Below are 6,085 nucleotides of genomic sequence, written 5' to 3'. Positions count from 1 at the left end.
ATAATCTTTTTGTAGTCCCAATTCAAGTAAAAATTAAATCTAGTTTTGGAGTTGGAGCATGGCTCTCTCCTTCTTTAAACCCAAGCATGCTTGTTAAAAGAAAATCCAAAATCTGTATCTCATGTCAGAAGCAGCACCTGGTATGGGATAGAAGAAAACCAAAATTAAGGGACTATTCTACTGCCACTAATTTCATAATCCTTTGGTTTTATCTTCATTCTAAAACTTTTCTTAAATTATAAATATTATCTCAAAATTTATAAGACCAATACATATATTTATATGTATTTAAACTTTTAAAATATATAAATATATATTGTTATACATATTTAAACTTTATGTCATGATATTAATGGTCATATAGAGTACTAACTAATTCTAGAATTATGCTTAATCTAGCTTCCTGTATATGATTTTAGGCTTGAGTCTGAATCAGGCAAGTAGGAATTGAGCTTGTGTGCCCCCGATATATTTAATAGATTATAGTTTTCAATCTCTCTGAGATCTGCTGCATATGACATTTAAAATGATTAAGTTTTCTGCAATGAACCATGACCACCATTCCTAACAGTGACCTTTGAAGTCTCCAAAAGGATGATGGGGTCTCACAGTGAAGATTCCACCTGAATTGTGGTAACACCACTAAGCTTACAAACACCACCTAAAGATCAGTTTTGGGCAACAAACTACTCAGGACAATTTAAAGTCAGCTACCTGAGATGGTCCTGCCTCACAGATTACTCTATCTAGGACTTTAGATAAGCCTTGGGGTTGCCCATCACATGGAGACTGGTCAATAGCTAGCTGTCCCAGGACTTGACCATTATCTCAATTTTATCAGTATCCCCTAAAGATGCCATCACTCTAAGACAAATGGAAGTAATTTTGACACACATACACACATTTCCTAGAGGTGAAGTGAAAGGTTTTTGGTAATCCCATTGATTACGGATGCTTATCATCATTTAGTGGGGTTGGTTGAAAGTTCTTATTGGTCATAGTCAGGGAGGAAACTAAGCAAAGGAGATTAGATTCAGGGATCTCATTCTGAAAAGAAAAAGAGGGATATATGAATGATAAGATAAAAGGGGAGATTATTGAATCTACTTTTAAATGAATAAAGCAACTACTAGTCTTAAATTTTATTCATTGGTATGAATTTTTGTATACTGATACAATTTTAAGGTTATTTTTGGTATATTGTATATATGTTTCTACTCTTCTTTAAGATATTGTACCTATGCAGCTCATTTTAAAATGTAACGTTCTAAACCCTTAAATGCTATTATTGCAAACTGTTTAAGATAATTAAGAAAAATAGGTTAGTAGTTATTCATCTATAACAATAATATTTGTGGTCATGTTAGGCATGTTTACAAGGTCAACCAGAGATATATTTTAGATAGACAGATGGTCTTCAAACACTTCAGAGACCTACAGAATATGGTATTTAAGATAATTCAATAACATAAAGCATTTCATGACAGTAAGACATGTCTGCTCCTTACCACATCAATTTACTTCAAAAAAGTATGATGGGCAACATAGAACTTTGGAATGGAGTTTGCTTTCATTGTGGGAAAGTTAGCCACTGGGCAACTTGCCTCAACTGCTGACAGCATGCTGTCCAAACTGGACAAGCAGGATGCAAAAGAAAGTGACTGCTAAATTTTGTCAAGACAAGGTAGGACAGTCCTTCAAAATTCCTGCTTCACAGAAAAGTCTGTTAAATATTCTAGGCCTGTAGGTTGAAGATGGATGCCCCAACACTGCAGAGGAAACTTGGGTGATGGTTCAGGCAGCCAAGTAGCTCTGTCATTTGTATAATTTTGGAAGTTGTGTGCTCTACATTTTCTGTTTTCTCAGATAATATTATGTCCTTCTCGGGTCTCTGATGGGTTTAAAGACTAGATAGTTATAGTTACAGTGTTCCTTGTTACCAAATTCAGAAAAGAAACTCACAGAAGTAGTGTAAAGTGTATGAAGTTGAGAGACATAAGAGCTTAAATTGTTTATTTAAGAAAATGTTTTGAGGTCTAAAAAGATAGTTTTGCATGGTAATACAAATTAGGATAGAAAGTGAATTAGATATAAAACCTTGGACTCAATAAGATAGGATAGATAATAATGGAGTATTTTCTCTCAATTTTACAAATGCAAATGGACAGGACATTGTGAAAACAATTCTTACCTGATAATTGCTCTTATGGTATATAGCTTTACTGTGTAAAGAGTTAAAACCTTGCCTTTTTATTAAGACATAAAGGGGGAATTGTTGTAGGACATTTTGATCAAACTCTGACATTCCCAAGACTGGAAATAAAAGTTTTCTTTGAATCAGAGGGTGAAGCTAGCTACTAGCTGACCAAAATTAGCCATAGAAATTTTGGAGGACTGAGAACACATAGCAAGACACTGGAAATAGCAGGATGGGGATTAGAAAGATTCTCAGCCCTTTTGGATCAAGGAAGGAGAGAGAGAGAGGAAGTCACTGGTCACTTCGCCACTTCTGTGATCATTCAGTATCTTACCCTGATACCTGACTCCTGAGTTTTTATTGATAAAGAATTACTAGATAAATGCTCCACTTCCCCCATTGCATAACTATCTACAGATGTGAAAGACTAAAAAGACAAATCAAGTGACCCCAGGTTCAGCTAGCCATACAATCAATGGTGGCAATTACAGATATCATAAAAATTTTTTTATGTTGTTACAGCAAAATATCTGAGACTAGATTATTTATGAAGCAAAGATATTTATCTAGGTTATAGTACTGAAGGCTGGAAGCACATAATCAGGGCCTTGTGCTGTGTCACAGTGGTGGAAAAGTAGAAGGTTAGCTATGTGAAGCAGAAGAAGCAAACAACGAGGAGCAGCCTTTTTCTATAGCAATCTATGCTCACTGTAATTAATCCATTTCTTGAGGAAGGCATTAATCAATTAATTGCTCTTAGTGACCTGATCACCTCTTAGAGGTTCCATCTCTTGCAACAAAGGAATTCAAGTTTCAATGTGACTCAAGATTACTAACAGCAGCCCCAAAGTAAGATGTTCAGCATCCCAAGGGATGCTCCAGCTCTAGGGTTTGTGTACAACCTGTTTTGCATACAGATAGGCATGCGAGATTTGTTAGACCTTCAGGGTTCCATGCAATTAGTTTGGGCCTTAAGTCCACATCACAAAATTGAAAACATTACTTATTTCATAAGTTTGTAAGTATTAAATATGAATAAGTGAGATATTATATGAGAGTGTTTTGTATTGGGGAAAATTATAAAGGCCACTCCACGTAGTTAAAAGGAAGATTTATTTAGTGGATGACTTACAAATGAAAGAATGGATAGGTCGCGGGGGTCTGGGGAAGGCATATAGCAATCCAGCGGTGTTCTCTGGAGCTCTGCACAATCAATCTCCACCATCCAGGGTCCAGGCGCAGAGAGCGCGCCCAGAGCGAGCGCTTGCCCATCCAGCTCCTAGGTTTCCAGCCCCTCCCCTCGCCCCGCCTCGTAGGCGTGACAGTTGCCAGAGTCTCAATGGGGGTTGGAGCTTCCAGATCCAAGCTGGAATGGCTACCCACTACATCTCCCCCTTTTTGTCTAAATAAGAAGGTTCTAAACTAATACAAGACTATATACAAAGGAATGGTTATCAAATATTGTCCAGAAATAATGAGGGATAATGACCTAGATAAGATGTAACTACAACCAATGCAAACAATATCAAGCAAGAAACACATTCTAAAATCCAGAGAAGTATAGAGCATAGGTAAACGGCATGTTATAAAGATCATTCAAAGGTGTCCTATCCTAAAGAACCTGAATCTAATACTTAAAATGTTCTATCTAAGATATTATATATACTAAGTTGTAACTATAACTGCTAGTCTTCAATCCCATCAAAGACCTGAGAAGGAACATAATGGTACCTGAGAAATGGTAGACGGATGCAAGCAACTTCGGGAATCTTGCAAGAGTAGACCAAGACAGCTGGCAGCCTGGACAGTCACCTAATGTTTCTCAGCATTGTTGGTGCATTCAAATTGGCTACAGGCCTAGAGTATCTGACAGACCATTTTCAGAAGCAGGATTTCTGAAAGACCATCTTACCCTGTCTTGGCAGAGTACAGTGGTCGCTTTCCTTGTGTCCCGCTTGTCCAGAAAGGACAGCATTGCATTTGTACTGTCAGCCATCAAGGCAAGGGCAGTTCTTTGCCCCGTAGGCCATTTTGTGCCAAAAAGACAAACTTCCAAATGGAAATGTCTTAGAAGCCCAACATTCTCTCGGGATCAATTGGTGCAGCCAGGAGCAATTGTGCCTCACGTCAACAGAATTCTAAGTTATTTAAATGCCATATTCTCTAGGTCTATGAAGTGTTTGAAGATTACCTGTCCATCTGACCTATGTATCTGTAAATCTGGATAACCTAACTAACGTAACTATAGAGATGACAGGCATAGGCGACCATAAATCTATAAATCTTATCTACCGAAATAACCTAAGGACTAAGGCTTCACGTAAATAAGGTAAACAGTCTATAAGCAAATGTATGGTGAAGAACGATGACTTCAAAATTGTGACAATACACAACATATTTATAACAGAGGTAGGAATATATAGTGTGATATGCAATATGACAATAATCTTAAATATATATCAATATACCAAATATCCTAACAGAAGTAGAACATATATAAAGTATGACAGATATAAATTTACATTTGTATCAATATAAAAATGTTTCAAATAAGAGTAGAAATATATGTACATTATAACAAATATAGTTCTGTATTTGTATCAATATACAAATTATCTTAAACAGGAGTATAAAAATAGTTTACATTTGTATCAACATATAAGAATCTATAACAGTACAAATTACAGTGCAAATTGTCTAAGGTTGCTATTTTACCAAGTTTGTTTACTAGTATATACAATGATTTACCATCATATCTTATACCTATCCGTTCCATTTCTTCTGCCCCCCCCTTTTTTTTTTACAATACTGAGTTAATATTTTCTTCCACCCCAAACCCTACAACCGTCATCCAAAACCCTGAGAATTATGAAACCTAAGGGAGAAGGGGCGTCGTTTTCTTAGAATTGCTTCCTGCCGTTTAGGGGGTGATGTTATCTCTGTTGGGTACTGTGAGAAAGCTCAGATAGTTAAATCTACACCCCCCATACCACAGAAAGGTAAGATAAGCAAACCAGCATTTTATTTCAAGTAAAAGTACTTGATAATTTTACATCTTAAAATTGACTAACAAATTTTGAGTAATTCTTGTAATATGGCTGACAACATTACCTCACAAGAATTTAAAAACCTTTTTGCCTGTATGATGAATGACATTCTCCTGGAAATATATGACCTTCCTCAGGCATATTTGGCCTGTACCATCTTGGCATTCATCGTAATAATTCACACAGTGTTCAAACACTGCTTTAATAATAAGAACAAAGATGAGTCATTATTGGGACTGATACAGGCTTTAAAAGATAGCAATGAAGACTTACAGAAAAAGAATCTCTTTCTGGAATCTGCTTTCAAAGATAGCAATGAAGGCTTACAGAAAAGGATTCTCTTTCTGGAATCTGCTTTAAAAGATAGCAATGGGAATGGGGGGTGGGCTGGGGGGAGGGGTGGGCGAGAGGGGGAGAACAGGGGATTCTGTGGCTATTATGTTGAACTGAATGGTGTTGTAAAATAATAATAATAATAATAATAATAATAAAACCAAAAAAAAAAAAAAGATAGCAATGAAGACTTACAGAAAAAGAATCTCTTTCTGGAATCTGCTTTAAAAGATAGCAATGAAGACTTACAGAAAAAGAATCTCTTTCTGGAATCTGCTTTCAAAGATAGCAATGAAGGCTTACAGAAAAGGATTCTCTTTCTGGAATCTGCTTTAAAAGATAGCAATGAAGACTTGCAGAAAAAGAATCTCTTTCTGGAATCTGCTTTCAAAGATAGCAATGAAGGCTTACAGAAAAAGATTCTCTTTCTGGAATCTGCTTTAAAAGATAGCAATGAAGGCTTACAGAAAAAGAATCTCTTTCTGGAATCTGCCTTCAAAGATAGCAA

General features: G+C 36.2%; 1 protein-coding gene across 14 annotated transcripts in view; it reads right to left on the bottom strand.

Annotated features, from left to right (window-relative positions):
* Nucleotides 1-6,085, bottom strand: part of LOC102924940 (AGBL carboxypeptidase 4) — a 1,182,350-nt gene that overhangs the window by 423,075 nt on the left and 753,190 nt on the right. The window lies entirely within an intron of this gene.

The sequence above is a fragment of the Peromyscus maniculatus genome, chromosome 2, assembly GCF_049852395.1.
Source record: "Peromyscus maniculatus bairdii isolate BWxNUB_F1_BW_parent chromosome 2, HU_Pman_BW_mat_3.1, whole genome shotgun sequence".
In the NCBI taxonomy this organism is placed as follows: Eukaryota; Metazoa; Chordata; class Mammalia; order Rodentia; family Cricetidae; genus Peromyscus; species Peromyscus maniculatus.
This window is presented reverse-complemented; position numbering and strand designations above follow the sequence as displayed.